This window comes from Embiotoca jacksoni, unplaced genomic scaffold (assembly GCF_022577435.1).
Source record: "Embiotoca jacksoni isolate LCO1_2020_lvr unplaced genomic scaffold, fEmbJac1.0.p SCAF_11, whole genome shotgun sequence".
Lineage (NCBI taxonomy): Eukaryota > Metazoa > Chordata > Actinopteri > Embiotocidae > Embiotoca > Embiotoca jacksoni.
Window position 1 is genome coordinate 1,545,319 of NW_027185241.1, and position 20,786 is coordinate 1,566,104.

Here is a 20,786-nt window from a genome sequence, read left to right on the forward strand (position 1 = left end):
AAATAGTATGTAATATACCTTTTCATAAGGAACTCCAGCAATGCAATAAAGGTAGTGGACTAGAAGCTTTTGTATTTCTGTCTGACATGCAGTGAAGTATAAACTACAGTTAAGTGATTAAATGTACTTTTTGTACTAAAACTGAACACCATTTAAATTCTTTAACCAGGTGGAAGCAAACCTACAGTGTAAAATCCTATAAAGTTTCTTAATCAAAGCATCACCAAGGTAAAACCATACACTTATATACAATTATATTTTACTGTATATACTATTATAAATGCGTAAAACCCACATATGTCGAAAGTTCAGCAGTAAAAAGTGAAACACGTTTGGAAAAATCGACTTCAGTCTAAACTAACTAACTTATTCTTTTAATTTATTGTTAGTTAAATAGACAATGCATCATATTTTATGGTCTTACCTATTTTTATTATTCCTATTCTAATCTATTGTAAAATATGAAGGTTTTTATTATTAAGGGAGAAAAAAAACAAACACATGGCTTTGTGTGGAAAAGTGTTTGCCCCCTCCTGTTAAAACATAACTGGTTTATCACACCTGAGTTCAATTTCTCGAGCCACACCCAGACCTGATTACTGACACACCTGTTCTCAATCAAGAAATCACTTAAATAGGACCTGCCTGACAAAGTGAAGTCGACCAAAAGATCCTCAAAAGCTAGACATGCTGAGATCCAAAGAAATTCAGGAACAAATGAGAAAGAAAGTAATTGAGATCTATCAGTCTGGAAAAGGTTATAAAGCCATTTCTAAAGCTTTGGGACTCCAGAGAACCACAGTGAGAGCCATTATCCACAAATGGAGAAAACATGGAACAGTGGTGAACCTTCCCAGGAGTGGCCGGCCGACCAAAATTACCCCGAGAGCGCCGCGACGACTCATCCGAGAGGTCACAAAAGACCCCACAACAACATCCAAAGAACCGCAGGCCTCACTTGCCTCAGTTAAGGTCAGTGTTCATGACTCCACCATAAGAAAGAGACTCGGCAGAAATGGCTGCATGGAAGAGTTCCAAGACCAAAACCACCGCTGAGCAAAAAGAACATTTTAAGGCTCGTCTCATTTTTGCCAGAAAACATCTTGATGATCCCCAAGACTTTTGGGAAAATACTCTGTGGACTGACGAGACAAAAGTTGAACTTTTTGGAAGGCGTGTGTCCCATTACATCTGGCGTAAAAGTAACACCGCATTTCAGAAAAAGAACATTATACCAACAGTAAAATATGGTGCTGGTGGTAGTGTGATGGTCTGGAGCTGTTTTGCTGCTTCAGTACCTGGAAGACTCGCTGTGATAAATGGAACCATGAATTCTACCGTCTACCAAAACATCCTGAAGGAGAATGTCCGGCCGTCTGTTCGTGACCTCAAGCTGAAGCCAACTTGGGTTCTGCAGCAGGACAATGATCCAAAACACACCAGCAAGTCCACCTCTGAATGGCTGAAGAAAAACAAAATGAAGACTTTGGAGTGGCCTAGTCAAAGTCCTGACCTGAATCCTATTGAGATGCTGTGGCATGACCTTTTAAAAAGGCGGTCGGTGCTGGAAAACCCTCCAATGTGGCTGAATTACAACAACTCTGTAAAGATGAGTGGGCCAACATTCCTCCACAGCTGTAAAAGACTCATTGCAAGTTATCACAAAAGCTTGATTGCTGTTGTTGCTGCTAAGGGTGGCCCAACCAGTTATTAGGTTTAGGGGGCAAACATTTTCACACAGGGCCATGTGGGTTTGGATTTTTTTCTCTCTCTCTCAATAATGAAAACCTTCATTTTAAAAACTGCATTTTGTGTTTACTTGTTATCTTTGACTAATATTTAAATTTGTTTGATGATCTGAAACATTTGTGACAAACGTGCAAAAAAAGAAATCAGGAAGGGGGCAAACACTTTTTCACGCCACTGTACGTCTTTCTTACATCTGTAATGGAATATTTTCCAAATAAATACTTGGGGTGCTTCTTCCCGCCTCTTTAAATCCTCAGTAATGTCTTTGCTCCGCTGCACCGGTAGGGGGCGGTGCCACATCACCACAGGGTGACGAGACAGGCTTCTTCGCTCCAGTTGGGGTCTCCCTCTCCTGAAACATCTCCAGCTCCTGAAACTAGGTCAAATATGACGCGTCATATCAGTGTTTGCAAACATTTCTGAGGATGTGGCTCAGTTTTATAGTTTATCGATGTGTTTAACGTCTTGAGCTTCGTTGAAAATTAAACTGTGACTAATGTCCAAGTATGCACAAAATGTACCTTTTGACCCAAATTAAACATGCAATTAAGTAGAAGGCAGCTACAGGTCAGTGTAATTTAATTTTCTTGTCCCAAATTACTTGTTTATATGACATTGATTATATGTAGGGTCATTTTCACGTTATTTATTTGATTTGAAAAAAAATATTCCGCTTGATAAAATTTCTACTTTAATAACACTAGCTGTTGCAAAAAAAAAAAATCTCTGTCGCTGTTATGGTACTTCCATCTTCTTCAGCCGACGTACTTTTTTTCCCACGTTGTCATGGAAATGTAGATTTCCACTGATTTCACAAGTCCATAAATGGTCCAGGGAAAGATGGAGAGTTGAACATTTCTATATTTCTCAGACAACTGGGAAAACTCAATCCACTGAGGAAGATTATGTGATACAGTCAATTTGATAGGATTATTTTTCGCTACTCTTATTTTGTGTTTAGAGAAAATAAGAAACCTGCACTTGATGATAATTCCCTTTGTCATCTCTGTAATATTTCCCATCAGGATTGTTACTGTGTCTGAAATATTTAGTATCACAATCAAGCAGCGTGCACATTAAAGCACAAGGACAGGCGATGTAATAGAAATGAAAAAAGATGAGCGATCGATTACTGACCACAGAAACGGCAGTTAATAAAAATAACTCCCATCACCGGGTCCATTAGTAGATGTGCGGTTATGGGGGAATGAATTGTTCATGTTTTCATTTCCTGATCGTAAACATGTTTCTGGTGTTGGGTTTCAAATTGCTGCCTCAAACTCGGTGCCTACACAAAAATGACACATTAAGCCTTCAGAAAGAGATGATAAAATAAAAGTCAGACAACACTAAAGGTGAAAACTGAATTTTTTTTTTGCTGAATAGTGAAATTTGATCCCTCCCCCCCCCAAAAAAAAAGAATGAAAGAAAAATCTGCCAGTGGCATAAACAAACATTTGATTTATCTTAACTTTAATAACCTTAAAATCAGCGAAAAGGTTTAATTTAAAGCATGTGTAGCTTCACATAAGCAGCAAATTGTCATAAATTGAGCTTAAACATCAGAGTGCGCTCGTCAGGTTTGTTTTGTCCTCTCAAGACAAATCAAGATAATATATCTTGAAACAAGCATGATCACGGCATCCATTTGTTGCAGACAAAATAAGATTTAATTATTCTAAAATAAGACTTTCACTGTATTTCCTTATGTCACAGTAGTGGTGGTTTCTAACCTTAAGTCCCAATAAACTTATTTCAACAGACCTAAATGACAAAAAGTTAATTCGGGGAACTTAATTTGTCAAGCGTTAAAGCTGTCTGACATCGGCTGCAGCTTTTTTATTAAAAAAAAGAAAAAAAAAAGAGGAAAAGATCCGAGGCAATCTTCTGGCAAAAGAAAAAAAACTTTATTCAGATGTTTAATTTACTGTCAAATCCTAAAGAACAAATCAAAAAATTCATCTAAATAAAGACTTTTTGCCAGAAGAGTGGCTCAGACTTTTTCTTCTTGAATTTTGTGTGTTCCCTGGCAACCGTCTGAGGAGCTTTTCATGTCTGAAGATGCACTTTTTCACAAGAAGGATGCCAGTGAGTTTTAGGTTTTAATCGACGGTCTCTGGACGATTGATGTGACATTTCCACATAAGATTTTGTCCAATTTGAAGCCGTCGCTTTTAAATAAACATGGCCAAGTAGCCCTTAAGATGCTCAGAAAATATACAAATTTGAAGATCTTCTTTTCCATGACAACCATCCAACTAAATCTGCTGAAGAAGGTCGTGTGATATGAAAGAAAGCTTCTGAGTGGACGCTGTAAATAGAAAGTTGAATATCAAGAATTGGGCTCTTCAGATGTATTTTGGACTCAAGAAAAAAAGATTTTGTTTGGACTTCTTATCCATATTGGCCAAACCGGTTGCAGTTGAATTAAACGGTTTAAGCCAACGTGGACAATAACTCCTCCAGGTGCTCCGAAAATGAACATTTGACAGTGAAAACTGCACGTGATGAGGGCTATTAATGATCTAAACAAGCCTGTGGTGATATTTATTTATTTATTTATTTGTCTCAACGGACTCTTGCACATTTTGGACACTTTTCCTACATGTAACAGTGGACGGAAAACACAAGTACCTGAGAGCAAGCCACCCCAACAAGTTCTCCAACTCCACCTGGACCAGTCATTCCTTTTGGCATGTCCCCCACCGTGGGACAAACGTCACGTGCAGTGCCGTGACCCTATAGAGACTTACGGTACCCGCATGTGAAGCACTAGAGTGGACGATCCCATTCCTCCTGAACGTGTGTGTGTTTGTGTGTGTGTGTGGGGGGGGGGGTCTACGTGTGTTTCACATGCACACCGGGCATGTGTGGTGCCTGCTGAAGGGCGCTTACATGGCCCGCCCCCTCCGCCCGATGGACCGTGCCCCGGTTTCCCTATAAAGACTTTACAAAGTGAACACGGTGTACTAATCATCCGCCGCGCCGGCAGGGAGTCCCCAAACTTCATCACCAAACCCCGCACAGCTGCAGGTTAGGACATTTTTTTTTTTTTTAATGTTTTAAAAAGGTAAGAAGAAGAAGTGAGTAAACCAGGAAAGGAGCTTTTACAGCAGCTTAGCGCCTCGTTGAAAGAAGAAGCGTCGTATCGGCTCTTTGGATAAAGTTGTTGTTGTTGTTGGTTTGCCACCCTTTTATTTAAAACTTAAACTAGTTACTTTTTTTTTTTATTTATTTATTTTTTTTGACCACATGTTCACCAACCCAGGTTGTAAATGAGGCTTTTCCCCCTGTGAGACATCGAAATATATGTGTTCATCTGGCTTTTTTTTTTTTTTTTGTCTCACTAAAATAATAATATAAAACTTTGAAAACTGTTGAATTAAGCTGCTGCGGGTCTAAAACATGTCAATTACCTGCAAATAAAGAAGTTGTCAGTCCATGTAGGTGACGAAATTATGATTTTAAAGGGTAAAGCATCTCTACACAGAGCAGCCCATAAAAGCCTAATAAACGGAATAATTAGACTCATTGGTTTGTCAAACTATAATTAAGTTATGACTGCTCTTATTTTGGCACTTTTAGCAACTGACTTTGATTGATGTGTTTCTTTGTTCAGTTTTTTGTTTTGTTTTTCTTCTTCTTTTTTTTTCACCAAGTTGTTCTCAGCTGATTTTAAAAATAGGATTTTTATTTCCCCACTCTGCAAGTTTGGCAGCATCTCATTTAATAGACATACAGGCCAATGTCCAATGTGATGGTTAAAATGTCTAGCAGGAAATATGTTCTTTGTATTTTAATGATTTTTATCCACTTCAATTCAGATTTATGCAGTGACAAATGTGGGTGTGGCTAAACCTGTGGGAAAAAAAAATCTTTGTGTTTAGAAAATCCTGCAAATACTAAAACTTGAATTCCATTAAAATGCTCTTTATTGTGTGCTTTCAGTAATATGTGTTGCAAGTTGATGCCAATCTGACTTTTTTTTTTGATGCACATTTTGAACTCAGGCAGTCGAGAAGCTGGAAAACACACTGGTCCTCTCCTTTTCAGGAATTGTAGTTTTAAAGTTTAATTAATATTTTCTATATATATATGAACCCTTTGAACTTTGACGGTCACTTAAACGGTCCCAGTTGTCTGTTCTAATTTTACGTCGGGTTCCTGTTTCTAATTGTTGGAGCCACACTGAACCTCGTGAACTAAACAGTCAATACCAAGGTGCCTTTTACCAATCAAAACATTGTGCAAGTTTTTTGGTAGATTAATTGATGAAAATGAAGTTATTGTAGATTAATTAAAGCACAAAACATAAGCAATAGGATGTCACATTGGTTTTAACTCTTAAAATGACTTATTTATTGTCAATAAAAAGCAGATTAAATAACAAAACTAATTATTAGTTGCTCCCCTGGTTACAAATCTAATCATTTCCACGTGAAGTTTGGGCGTCTTGAGATGTTGACAAGTATTTCAAATATTTTTGTGGGTGTGATGGCGACGCCGTGCTTCCGCATTCATGGACATTAATTTGATTCATTTAATGTTAATTGAAAAACCTGACAGGCGTGGTAGGTTTCAGTTTAGTAGTTCGTGGTGGCAGGATCCCGTCACACAAACGTGTGCACACGGCAAAGCCACACCGGTGACCCGGAGAAAGTGTGGCGACGTGGATGAGATGCCCAAGTGATGAATGTGAAGGCTTGCCCGCACAGATGCGCGGAGCTCCCGCGCGACCAGACGGCGTGATTAATGATGATGTCATTAATGATGATGTCATCTTGAGCTGCTGCTGCTGCTGAGATTTTCTTCTTGTAGTTCGTCCATCTTTTCAATCCACGCTCGCTCACAGTGGATCCCCTGCTGCGGGGGGGGGGGGGTGACATGAGGCGGGACCAAGGCGGGAAGAAAAGAGTGATGGTGGGGTTTCATTGGCTGTTTGCAGTAAAGTACATGGTGTACCCTGTGACTGTATACTCGCCCACAGCATGTGTACCAACAGTGCTGATTGTTACCCTTCGGGTTTTTATGAAGCATCTCTGTGGAAGAGATCACGTCATTAATTCAGGGACACATTTCTTTAGTGTTTCTTTTCACCGCCTCTCTTGAAGGGAGGTTGAGGCATTTTTATTGCTTTGTTTTTCTACGCATTACACACGCATCCATCTTAATATTATGGAAAGATCAGATGGCGCATCAGTTTTATGTGTTACGCTGTTAATTGCCTTTTTTTTTTTTTTTTTTTTTTTTTTCTGGACATGTGATACACAATTAGGAGACGCCCTTTACGCTTTCATGTTTAAGCCCCAGATTAACATGAATAGTTTGCAGGTGATTCACCTGGACTCGAGCCAAAGTATGTGGTTCACCACTCCCAAACACAGTCAGCTGCTGCATCAGCTGCCGGTGAGGATTTTCTGCATTCAGAAGTTGACTGTCCTGTCTTTTGCTGGTCCTGTCCAGAGTGAACGCGGTTGGCGCCGGCGCCACGCTGGATTGGATCAAGCGGCGTCACGCGGTGCAGGTGTTCATCTCGTAGGAAGCTCACCGGGCAGTTCATCGCCGGAGGCTGATTTTAAAGAGTCTCGGACAGCCGCTGCAAATGCAGGTTAAACCTTTTAACACCAAGACTTCTTGACTTCTCCCGTAACCAATTAAAGGCCGCTTGTATCGGATTATGGTTAATGGCTAATGTGAACCTGCCGAGAGTTGTACGCTCCGCTTTAACTTAATCCCTTTAATCACAGCACTGTAGAGACTAATAATGAGCTTATCCCGCTAGTCCGCGCTGGCGTGGATCAATCAGTACATTTGGAGGCGCATTTTTGTCGTGCCGGTTACAGGTGCGACTTGTTCCAGCCTGTGTTTGCAAAAGCCGTTCACTGGAAGAAATTCACTCATGTTGGGTTTCAGTTGCATCACTTCACACCGAAATCTCTTTCAAAAACAGGTCGAGGCCCCCGTGGGTCCTCGTATCTGCGAACGACGACGCACGATGACGTAAACCTTCGCGTGTTACACTCTTTGTGTTGAGTGAAGTGGATTATACGACGCAGACCGCCATTAAAACGCAAACGTAACGTCGGTAAACGTTGACGAGAGGAACGTATTGTCCCGTGTCTCTAATCCGCAGGACTGTCCGGTTCTCGATGGATACAGTTTGAGACACTGTGGACGCATCAGGCTGTTCATATGACGTTTTATACTTTGGAAATGGACGCTGTGAGAATGTACCGTCCCGCTGCGGTTTTGTTTCCTCATCCTCTTTACCTTGCGTCGACTAAATAAGCAAATCATATCTGACAGTTTTTTTTGTTTTTTTTGTTTTTTTTTTGTTTTGGGGTGTGCTTTGGAGAGCGACCCACTGGGAGTAATGAATTTTGACAGCCGTGTGTGTGTGTGTGTGTGTGTGTGTGTGTGTCAGAGTGGGCGTGTGTTGTCGGCGAGCCTGAAGATCTGGTTGGGTGAGGGCAGGGCCGTATAAAAAGGCGGAGCACAGCGCTGGAGCTCTCCGTAGTTCAAGTTCAGCACTGTCGGGACTTTCGGCGCGGCCGGTGGAGTCGAAGGTTCCTCTGGGCAGCTGGACGGAGATTTCCTGCCTTTTTTTTTTTTTTTTTTTTTTCTTTTGAAAGGTGAGATATCCCAAGCTGTTTTTGTTTTTTCACGATTTAAGACAGACTTTTGACTAGGAGCAACTTTTAAAACTGGGATTACGTTTCTTTTTTTTTTCATAAGTGGTGTAACGCCAACCAGGTTGCCGCAGTAACGCTTCAACGTACCTTCGCCACGGTCATCCTCCTGCTTTCCTTGAACCTTCATCACAAATGCGTCCCAAACTGGAAGTGACTTCCCAGATTTTTTTTGGTGGGGGGGGGGGGGAGGAAACACTCAAAGTTTGTGTTTAATTGCACAACTTTTTGCGCCGTGATGCTTTTAAAGATGACCTCTTATCTTGCCCTCTCCCATCCTTACAGACGTTCCAGTTTTAAAACGTTAAACCTCAGCTTCTCGCTGTCGGGGACTTTTTGTTCCCAAACCACGATTGGACAAGCGACCGTCCTCCCGTGTACTTTTCTTTGTTCTCTCGTCGCCGTTAGTGTCCGTTAACGTAACGCAACACTTTATCTATCAGTTAAGCCTGTGAATGAATGAAATTGTCTTTTTTTTCTTCGCCGTGTCGGTTAATGACGCAGCATGAATAGAAGCTCTGTTGCTGTGGTTCAAACATGATAATTTAATAAGACAGAAGTGGGTTCGGGACATTCCTGCTAGAAAGCGTGAAATGAAAAATGAAACTCTGCCAAGAAGATGTGAAACATTGGATACGAATACAAACTCTTTGCATGCAGCTCATTCTGGATCCGCACACGGGCAAGTTTTGTGCCGTGGCTCGAGGCGAAGGATGTTCCTTCCTCGTGCACGGATCAGATGGTTTTACTTTATTTTCGAGCCAACTGTAGTTTTCTCTTTTTTTTTTTTTTTTATGTCAGAATTGAAATGTTGATTTTTATCCGACGCTTTTATAAAAGTTGAGTTACGACTTGATTTGTATGGATCGAAATCCCACGTTTAATTTTTCTATTCTTCACCCGTTTAAATTCTCCCTTTTTTAAAATTTACAATTTTTTTTTAATTCTTTTGCAGGTCTTGAGAGCCTCCGCAGCTCTTCAGTTCTGCCCGACATCACACCACCGCCACAAGCAGACATGATCATCAGACTGGGCAGACTGACACCTGGATACTTCCGCCTCCTTCAGGTTTGTACAGCTTCACCGCAATTGACATCGGATTCATCAAACGCGAATGTCCACCTGTGATGGATTTCTGATGAGCCAACCAAATGCTTCATACTGGCGCATTTGTCTCCGATCTCCAACCACTAAACCATCCGTAGGAGTAATCCTTCTTCAGTGTCACTTTTTGCAAATTAATATTTTCCTGTCCTCTTCGTTCTCTGCTTGCATTTACATCTGCTGTAGTTTGAACTGCTAAACTGTACTGTGTGTCGGGGGGGGGGGGGGGGGGGCGCTGAGACCCACAATCCGCTTTCACCACCAACATAATTAGGGGTGACGCTAAATCGTTGTGATATCACTTCCTCTCCGCTTCGTTTGTTCCTCCTGTCATCGTCGTAATCCAATATTCAGCAGCGACCCCCTCCCACCTCCCACCCTCCATACGTCTCATCTATTGTGACGGGTTTTTTTTTTTTTTTTTTGTTCACTTATTTACACTAATTTGGAAACAAAGACTGTCTCCTTGTATGGATTTACAGGAACTCAAGAGCTCAACAGACCAGAGAAAAGTGACTGGCTGTCACATGAGATTTGATGAGATTGGAAATTTGCTTTGTTAATTCTTAGTAATTGTAGTTTGACAGTCTCCCCTACAAAGAGCTACTTAATTACAGATGATTGGCAATTTACCATTTACGGACAGGCAGCAACTCACTGGCAATTATGTATTTTTGTTTGACATTTTGCCTCAAAAACTAGTTGCCTTGGCAACCAAAGAGACCAACACATTAGCGCAACAATAATTCAGATTTGTGTTATTTTGTGTTTTTTTTTTTTTTTTTTTTTTTTTTAAATGAGAGTTTAGATTCCCAAGAGACCAATGGCTAATTTATATCTGGATGTAACATTTTTTTTATTTTTTTTAATGTAAAGACAGCCGGCCATTTAACAAAGATTTCACCAGCCGGTACACACGTTGTCGGAGAAAATGAACACCCTCGAACCGCATGCTCACTACGACGGGCGGCTGAAAAGCGTCCGGCAAAAACAAGCGTCAGAACTTCATCAGAGTATTTGTCGGAAATGTTTCCTTGTTCAATATGTGCAACATCAAACCATAAGCATGAATTGTTCAAACGAATCCCCTTCATGGGCTACAAAGCTACAATTGCCTCTCGAAATGCCGTCGGGTGAAGGTCACCCTACCCCGATCACCGTGCTTTCTTTAAGTGACGGGAGAGTATGGAACAGCGCGGGCAGCTGTCTCCGTCGCCTGAGCTTTGAAAATGCTGACATTCCTGTCTCGCAGCCCGAGGCCCTGTGGGGGCCACAGAGACAAGGGAGGGGCTGTACGTTCAGAGGACAGTAGGCTCGACCTAACAGCCGGTCTGCAGGGACTCGTTTGATTCTGGGTGCGTACTTTGCTCTTTAAACTCTGTGCGCAGGACGTTGCGTTCCCCTTTTCTAAAAATCTCCTTCCTCCCCCCATAATTTTGAATCCTGCCAGAGAGCCGTGGAACTAACGTTGCGGATGGGCGTTTCAAGGAAGAAGCCCTTTTAGGACAAAATACGTCAACGAATGTTTGCTCGTTTTCAGGTTCGGCCACTCGGGTTCGAGCATCTCTGACGAGAAAAACAACAAAAAAACAACAAAAAAACCGTTTTTTGAACGGGTCGTTGTTTCCTCTCGTTGACTCGCCTCTTGACCTTTTTGGTCCCGTTTTGCTTTTCCCTCTGCAGAGGCAGGTCGCCGGCGAGGTGCAGACGCAGCCTCAAGACCGCGCCGTCAACCAGATAGCCATGATGCTGGCCATCATGGGACTGGGTTTGTCCTACTACAGTGCCAGACAGATGACGGAGAAGGTCCACGTCCAGCCCGCGCCCTGAGGACGACTCGACGACTCCGATCGCGGAGATCGCGGACGAACCGGTGAGGGGTTAAAGGAGTTGGAGCGTGGAAAGCAGACGTGGCGACGACAACGGCGTCTTTCAAGACCACACTTTTCTCACCTCACAGTCACAGTCACACCCGGACACTGAATTTCTGGGATCACCTTCCTCACCAGAGCTTTCGGGGCTGCTGCTCAGAGTTTTCTGCACCTTTCTGTTGCCGGGACCTTCAGGGATTTGTGGGGATGGCTCCCTCCGGGTTGTGCGTGGGACCGGTTTTTAATCAGCTGGTTTGGGTGGGTGGTCAAAACCGGCCGGCTGCCAACTGGGTCCGAACATTAGTCGTCGCAACGGTACGTGCATGCAAGATGCCGTCAATGCTGTTCTGAACTGTAAAAAGGAGAAAAATTTAAACTGTGAAAAAAAAGCTCATCCAAATAAGGTTGACTAAAGTGAACAGTAATGCCTCTTAAAGGGAAGGCTGTCTGCAGTCGAGATGTACCTTGTAACGAAGTGATGGCAGGCCCAGACAGTGGTTAAAGGGGATAAGATGTTGGCTAAACCCTTTAAGTTTTCTGTAATTTTCTTCTTTTTTTTTTTTTTTTTTTTTTCCTTAAGCGAGAGAACCTTCTGATCAGATCAGAGGCTGCATTCAAACAACCGTCAATATACACGTGAACTGTCAGGTCTGTGAACATTTGGCACACAATTGCAGGAACATTGTTATATACTGCAGTGCATCTGCAAAGGGACTTGAAACTACTCACTACCTTTTTCTCTTCTCATTATTTCACCGTTTTTTTTAACACTTCAATCTGTGAAGTCCTGTACGTGCGAGTGCGAGTCCTTCCTGCAGGATCTGCTCGCGTTAACACGAACGCAACTTTAAAATGCATGGGCGGTGCAGACCTTTAATCAAAGCGAAAAAAAAATAAATCTGTGAGTCTTGTCGCGTTTTTATTGATCAATGAATGTATCACCTTATTTTGTAATGATTTAATAAAAGCTGTGACTATTTTGAAGGAGATGTCCGGTGGATGTTTGACAGCATTTAGGTGCATCGTTAATTCCGTTTTTGAAGTTTAAAACTCCCGAGGTTGGTTTTTACAGTCCTGAGGTTGGCTGGCGCCAGAAGCTGCAGAGCTACGGTGTTTCCTGCATCAGAATCTGTGGTGCCGTCCGCACGCAACGAGGAGGATGTGGTCGGCCTGCTGCACACGTTACGTCTCCTTTTAAGTGAGGCAGCATCCCTCCCTCCCTCCCTCCTTCCCCCCCCTCCCCCTCCCACCTCCCCGTCTGCTCGCGTGCTCTCTGCACATGCAAGCCCAAATATATATATCTATATATACTGTATATAGTGAATTTAAAAAAAAAAATGTGATAGCGTAGAGATGGCTGTGCTACAAGCTCGTGCAGTAAGTGCATTCGAGCACAATCGCCTTTTAATGGCGGCAGAAGACGTGGCCAGGAAGGAAAGTCGAGGCGCGGGGAACGTGCTCATCTTCGTCTTTCGGTTTCAAGTGGACAGTTTTCCGTTGCCTGCTTTACTGAATGTTGCGTTGCGGAGTCGCTGCGCTGTGAGGAAAACTAAAGACGGAAGGTCGATGGCTGGTTTTAGGTTCGTTGAAAATGCCCCGCAGAAGATGTCTGTCTGTCTTGGCTATAAAAATCTGGATCGTTACAGAGGCAGAAAGGTTCATCACCTCAGAATGTATTAAACGCACGCTCCCTGTACTGTTGTGCGGGTTTTATATTTCATCGCCGCGCGCAAGTCGAAGCGCGGCAGGACTGGGATGTTTTGGCGCTTGACGCCCGTCTTTCCCTGCTACGCAGATAGTTTCGAGGCATGTCGGCGGCGGCTTTTCCGCACGTCCTCTCGCGGGGCGCGGGAGTCAGAAAGTGCGCATGCCTGCTCACGGGCTGATGCGATGCCCTGTGACAAGCCCGAGACCTCGTTGGGCGCCACGTGCCCCCCCCCCTCCGCCCGCGGGACGAGCTCCTCCCCCATCCCCTCCCTCCTCGTATGTCACTGGGAACAAAAACAAAAAAATCTCACTTTGCCGTCTCAGTGATGCTAGCGTCAAGGACACGACCCCCGACGAAGAGCGCCCATTGGTTAACCGGTGATGCGTCACCAAAATCGGCCCGGTTGGGAGCCGCAGGGACAAAGGGATGGGGATCGGGTCATTGGTAGGGAATGTGGACGGGAGGATCATTATTTGGGACGAAGGCGGGGGCCTCCCTTCCCCTTTTTTTATTTTTTTATTTTTTTTTTGTTCTTTTTTTTTGAACATTAACAAGGTTTAAATGAAGCAGTTTTCGGATTACCTTCCGAGAAGTGGATTTAACAGTCAAAACCACGTGAAGATATGTGCATAAGTTGGCTTTGTAGATGTTTGTGTGGGAAACGAAAGCTTTTGGCAGAAATGAATTGGGTGCAATTCAAAGCTGCAGGTGCAACGGGAGACTCGAACAGGACTGTGAGGCTCAGTCAGATAAACGTTGTGTGATCAAATCAATGAGCTCGCAGAAGAATTATTATAATATATCAACTTAACCTGTGCGTGTGTGTTTATGAAAAATCTTTTTGACGGTATGTCGTGCATCACAGTGTGTTAATTGTAACATCTTTTAAGACGGATTGTGCAATAATAAGGAAATAATGAGGATGTATGGCCCCTTTTCATGCAATGGGGGAATCGTTTGAGCCTTATCTGTAAGAGTATTTTATGTTTAGTTACTGCTTTATACTCAAAATCGAAGTTGAAAACAAAGTCTTTCTTCTTTTTTTTTTTTTTTTATGAACTACTACAGTCAACCTTCACGTTTCTGCTCGACTGCTGCTGACTCTACCTTAAAACGACTTCCTGCAATTTATCCCTTCGCTTTGCTTTTCATTAAACGGAGATAAACTCATAACTGGTACCACATGAAAAGCGGGCTGGCCTTCCACCATCAACAATAGAGCTACTTTCAATCATTTTTTAATTTTTTTTTTTATATTTTAAAGCTCTCCTTATTAGGCACCCATAGCATATTACTCCTTTTTTTTTTTTTTTCTAAACCAGATCTCAAGCCTGTTGAGCACTTATCCCTCGGGCAACTTCTCAACTTGAAAAGACTGCTTACAGCTAAGTTGCACCTTATAAGTATAATAATATACAGAGGTTTTTTATAAGTTGAATGTGTCCTCCCCGCTGACTAACGCTGTACTTTTTTTTATTTCTGGTCATATTTGACAATTCCTCACGTCTGGCTTTGTATTTCTTTCTCTCTGTTTTCCTCAAGTCTCTCTTCTTCACCTAATTAAATGTCATTAGTTTTCAGCTTTAACAATCTATTTACATTCGGGGCGGGTCAAGAAAAGCTTGTTGCCTTCGGTTACGAACCGCGTACGCCTCTATTTGGCTATTTTAAAGTAAATATATAACCACGCAAGTCCACCTGAGAGGATGGTGAGAGTGCTGCTACTGATTAAAGGTGTTTTTTTTTTTATTGCCACTGGGATTAATACGATGTCTCTTAAATCACAATCACTATATGTAAAGTTAAAATACCTTAAAAAAGCAGAAGCTCACAGCAGGAGCTCGCACCTCTGGCTGCTAATGCAACGGAGCGAAGTTCTCGAGCTGCACTTTCCAATCCTGCTCTTCTTCAAAAAGATGTCAAATGTAATGTCTTCTTGAATATTTGCCCACCTTTGGCCGTTTTCAGCCAAGATAATTAATAAAAATCCGCATTTCTCTGCCCCCACTTTTGTGTTAAGCGGCGTTCATATGAGACCAAAAACAAAACTGCAGGAAAGAAACGCTAATGAGGAATGTCGCGTGTTTAACCAATTCAAACTGTGCATCGTTATAGAGACTTGGTTGCAACATTGGAAAAGGGCCTTCTGAAGCAGTATGCACTGAATAAATAGGACGATATCTTGTTGGAGCTGTTGCAGACACACACCGACCTCCAGTGAATGCACGTGACACATAAAAACAGTCCGTTGCAATCCTAAAGAGGCGCCCGTGTTGCCCAGTAAAAAAAAAAAAACCCTGTTCGGTTGCTCGAACGTCCGACGCAGATTTAAACGAAATGTAAAAACACCAGCAGATCACGGCGCCATTTGTGTGCACGGGGCCACATCAGACCACGCTTCAGCGTCCCTGGCGGAGTCAGGCTGAGGACACGGCGGCGTGCACGTGCCTCGCCGGAGCATGTGCCGGATGGGGGGGGTTCACTCCGGGGTGGCCTCTGCGCCGGGGTGGCCTCTGTTGTGACTGGCGTCCAACGTGCAGGCTGCAGAGAACACGATGTCTTTCAGATCCCAGACAATCCGGCCCCGCAGCGCAATCAGCAGTGTCCGGGTTTTTTTTTTTTTTAATATCTGCGGCCACATCGACGCCTCCTACCGTCAAATAATTGACATTCTGTTATTAAAAGTCTTTTTTCAGATATCATCCATTTAGACTCACTCCATGACCCCCCAAAAAAAGCAAATAAGTGAAATGCAATGTGCGGATTAACAATTTTAAATATAGATTTTTATGGGTTTTCAGCAGCAGTTACAGTGTCTATATTTCAGCCCTTTAACCTGTCGGGTCAGTGATGTAGGGCGCCATGTTCTGTCTCCTAATAGCGCTCTGATTTTTGTTTCCCCCTCCCTATCTCCCGGTGGCTCCCGTTTCGTTGGGATTTACTGTAAAGCTGCTTATCTCTGGATTCGAAGGCTGTTTGTTTGTTTCTCTATTTATGGGCTCAAAGGTTTTTTTTTGTGTGTCCCATTGGGTTTATGATAATTTTGCTGGATGGCTAATGCCAGCTGATGCCGTCCCTTAAGAACAAACAAAATAATTAAAGTGTGTCCAGTTTTAGATGTCGGATTAATCAACCAAGTTCTATTTGATAATGGGAATCTCACACTGTGACTACATGTTCATTTAACCTTTATTTATAGAGAAATCATAGATAGATAGATTGATAGACAGATGTGTGATTGATAAATGTGTAAATGCTACAAGTGTATTGATTTTAAGGTGGTGCTGTATTTTTTGCACTAAATTTAAAAGCAGTCTTTTCCATTTGAGACCTAACATCTCTGATTAATGATGTACGAGCATGTCAAAGAGGTATCGGGGCAGTTTTCTATTGAGGGCTTTTTTGATGACAGGATGCCAGTGAGTATCATGTCTCTTTTAAAGAGAGGACCATCCAACCCTATCATATAAGTGGCCGTGATTACCGGTAATAAATCTAAAGGTGGTCCACAGAGGTCAGAGATTTAAGTGTTGAGGCAGATGCATGCCTGTAAATCGCATCGCCGTAGTCCAAGACTGACATGAAAACTGCCTCAACGCCGCCGCTCCTACAAGACATGGGAAACATGGTTTTACTTCCGTGGAAGTAGCCAAACTTTGGCCTGAGCCGGCACACAAGATTACCAAGGTGAAATTGGAATTTTGAGTTTTTCATCAATCCAGATACCCTTTCAATTTTAAGTCCACTCAAAGTAGAAATGTTGAGATTATTGTAATTTAAAGATCTGCCTCTGGTGAACAACATAAACTGTGATGTGTTGCAGAAGTCTTAAGTCTTTAAGAGCACGTTGTACAGCGAAGAGACTCTGCCAGTTGTACAGAATCGCCAGTGTGGAAGAGCATGGTGTCATCTGCGTACAGAGTGACAATTGACAAGAGATGAAACAATATTGTTGATGTAAATAGTAAAAATAACTGGCCATAATTATGTAGCCTCTGCAACAGCGGGCAATGGTCGCACGGTGCTTTTTTTTTTTATCCAACGCTGATACAATGTAATTTAAATCCATAGTAACAGCAGTTACTGTACAACAGCCCGCTCTGAAACCAAAATGAAACGGGCTCAAGATGGAGGCTCTGGACAGAAAAACCTTCAATTGATTTTTCTCTTATCTTAAAAAAAAATCTCCAGATTTTTCACACAACCTAAAACTACTGACCATTTGTTTTCCTTAGCTTATGCTGGAACGACTGTTGATCTTTTATATATAAGGCCACAGCTTTTTCAAACATTTCGCAATAAAACACACGAAGGCACGGAGTCACTTACAAAACCTGCTGCAAAGTTTCAATGGAAATCACTGAATGAGGAACCAGTGATTTAGTAAACCGCAACTTTCAGACACTATCACGCACGTTTATGTCATGAAATGATATGATTTGACAATCTTGGTTATATTTATATTCATATTTCACTGCAGGATGACAAAGGTAATGACTTTTATATCATATTTTGGACGACATGCTATAATATGACTTTTGGGTCACTTTTTGGCCGCCACGCTACGGGCACACCGATCCAAGAAAACGAATTCTTATGATAACTTTTAATTCCAAACATGTGAAGAGGGCACAGACTCAATTTCAAGTCAGTCTGACAAAATCTGAAGGAGGAGTTTGTTAAAGTACAACATGTGCGAATCGCCAAAAATGGCGACTAAAGTCTAAATGGCAGACTTCCTGTTGAGCTGACGTGATGGTGCAAGGTAACTTTTTTGTACATCTGGGTGTGATACACATGTCCACCGGATTTCATGCATGTAGGTAAATGGAGCCGCTGGGGCATCTGTTTAGTGGGCGAGCCATTTGGTCACGCCCACTCGCAACTCCACTAAAATACCACATTTTTCGCCGGGAGAGACGGGTGTACCAACTTTCATGAGTTTTTGAATATGATAAAGCCTCCAAAAATGCAGTTGTTTACGGAGAATCATAATAATCATTTCGATAACAATAGGGCTTTCGCACCATCGGTGCTCAGGCCCTAACTATATCTTAAATGGACATTAAAATCCTTTTTGCCAAAATGTACAGACGTTGTCTACATTATACCAAATTTGACTTAATACATACAAATATTGTGGATTTGTCATATAAGTTTATTTCCCGTATGTAAATGGGAGCATTTTAACAGCTCTCCCAGTCTGGAAATAAAAATGTTCTAACAATAAGTCAACAAACTTGTTTATTTCTTTATGACAATTTCAGTATTCTCCAGCGTAATTCAACTTATTTGAAGAATACATGTAAATCAAATCACACCAGTGACACTTACAAGCTGTATAATGGTGGAAAAGCTTTGACAAAAACTGTGAGCGTTTTCTTCATTAATTTATCTCTTTTCTAAAAGCAGTCAGTCTGAGTTCAGACTGTTCCTTTTGTTGGTGGAATCCGCAGCCTGAGAATTTTAATCTCCTCATGGTTTTGATAAGCGCAGTTATTTTTTTTTGCTGCGCCGCCGTATGAGGAGACCGGGGACACTGAGCTGCTGATTTCCCGTCTAAATCGGCGGGGAATGCTGGTGAGAATACCGGCTGCTGTGAGAGCCAGAGCTGGAAATAGGCAGTGGTTTGGGAATTATAGACTATCTCTCCCTCTCTTTTAAAACACTGCAAACTCTCATCGTTGTCACCATCTGAGAGTTATTTCTGTGGTGAGAGGGTTCAGAGATCGGTACTACGGTCCATAAAACGTGTCATTTTCCGTCATACAGATCGATGCCCTCAGTCTGTTTAAGAGCTTTAAGTGTTGCTATTTAATGCATTCACATGGACGAACATTTGCAGATGTTTGTGGAAGTCTCCGGCATCAGGCGGGTTTGTCCACATTAATTTCCTGTCGAGTACTCTGCAGCTCTCGAACATTTTTTTCTCAGTTTTTGTTTCTCCTCTGAGTTTCTGAGTTTGTCATTTTATGAAGAGTGAGGTCACTTTTCCCAGCTATATGTCGTTGTTAGGCTTTGACTTACACCACCTGAAGGACACGGCTTTGGGCCATGTGACCTACTTTTCAGCTGTGAACATAATCTTATATAAGTTGTTTCAGGTCACAGAACTGACTTGCACCTCTCCTGTTTTTTAATGAGGAACCTGTTGACAGCTCCCTATTCTTACCCACACAGAACAGTTGACACTAATGCTGTTTGACACTAATGATGTTAATTCAATTTAAATTGCACATAAAGTCTTCACTGTCAGTCTTTATAAAGTGGGACAAACAAATTGCCTTATCTTGAAGAAAACATGTCTTTTATGTTCTTCAAGAGTTTGAAGTGAAACATGATAAAACCAGAACAAACTGTAATGTCTTTAGTCTTATCACCAGTACTTGTACTTTAATGAAGTAGCACCTTTTCTTGGAAATGCGCACAAGATACCTCAGGGCTTCTACAAGTCGTCCTCAGTCACTGATTATTGAATGACTTGGTGATCCTGGTATTCATGTAGCACTGGATGTCTATATTTGAAATGCATTAATACCCGTAATTTATGGAGCCATGAAAGGTTAAATGTGTGAGATTTCACGATAGTCTGAAGCATTTGAACCAGCAACTTAAAGAGCTAGGCTTTACATATTGTATGTCTGGAGGTTTTAGTTTAACCTTTGACATGTTTTAGTATTCTGGATTTAATCCTAAAGTTTCCAGGAGTCATATAATGTGGGGCTTCTTCATTAAAATGTTAGCCCTGCATTGGCTCCACTACATAACCAATTATGTATTTTCCCCGTGTCAGCTGTTTATACCTGCATCTTTAAAGACTGTAATGTATGAGTTTGCATGGTGGAGTGTGTATTTACTGTCCACAGCAAATTCAGAAGCAACTTGCAACTTGGCTTACATTAAACAGATGCCGTGTTTGCTGCCACACACGTTTGTTGGTGCCCAAAAAGACAGACACGGTACTCTGTTTACTATCTCTATCTTCGCCACTTTCCTCATTTCCTTTTCTGTCACTGCTGCATCAAGCGGCACCTGATATAGTTGCAGTCTCTGTTCCAGAGCTCCACACCCAACACTTGCTATAAAGAGAATTCAGAGTTGAATGTTAGCTGTTGCTTTCTAATCCTCTCATTTGATCCGCCCGCCCCTCTGAATCCCTCCATCTGATCTTCCCTTTGGCCGCAGCCAATTTCTCCTCTCCGCTGATACAAATCAAGTTACTGCAGGTTAATTTTGGAGGGAACATTTGAGGACAGGTGTGGCTGGTTATCTGAGAGACTTGTTGTCGCAAAAGGTGCTTAAAAAGCCACGTGGTGCTTCTTATGGATGCTGATAATATGTGTAACTGCGTCCAGTTCAAACCACCAGTCCACTCAGCACCAAAAAAAATGTACTGCCTCTGCAAACGTGTGAACTTTGACTCGGACCAAAGTGTCTCCTCAACGATGCTGTCAGCTAATTCCTATATTAAGGTCAAAACTCCAGGATTTGGTGAGGATGAGAGGAACCAGTTGTATGTGGTCAATCATGGCAGTATCAGCGGCTGATCTCTGATTTGCTGAGGTCACTTGGCTCTGTTGCATAACAGGCTTTGTCATGAATACTGGTCATATTTGAAATTACACACATGTTCAAGTCAGGGTTTTGCATGACGCAGTGTTCCCA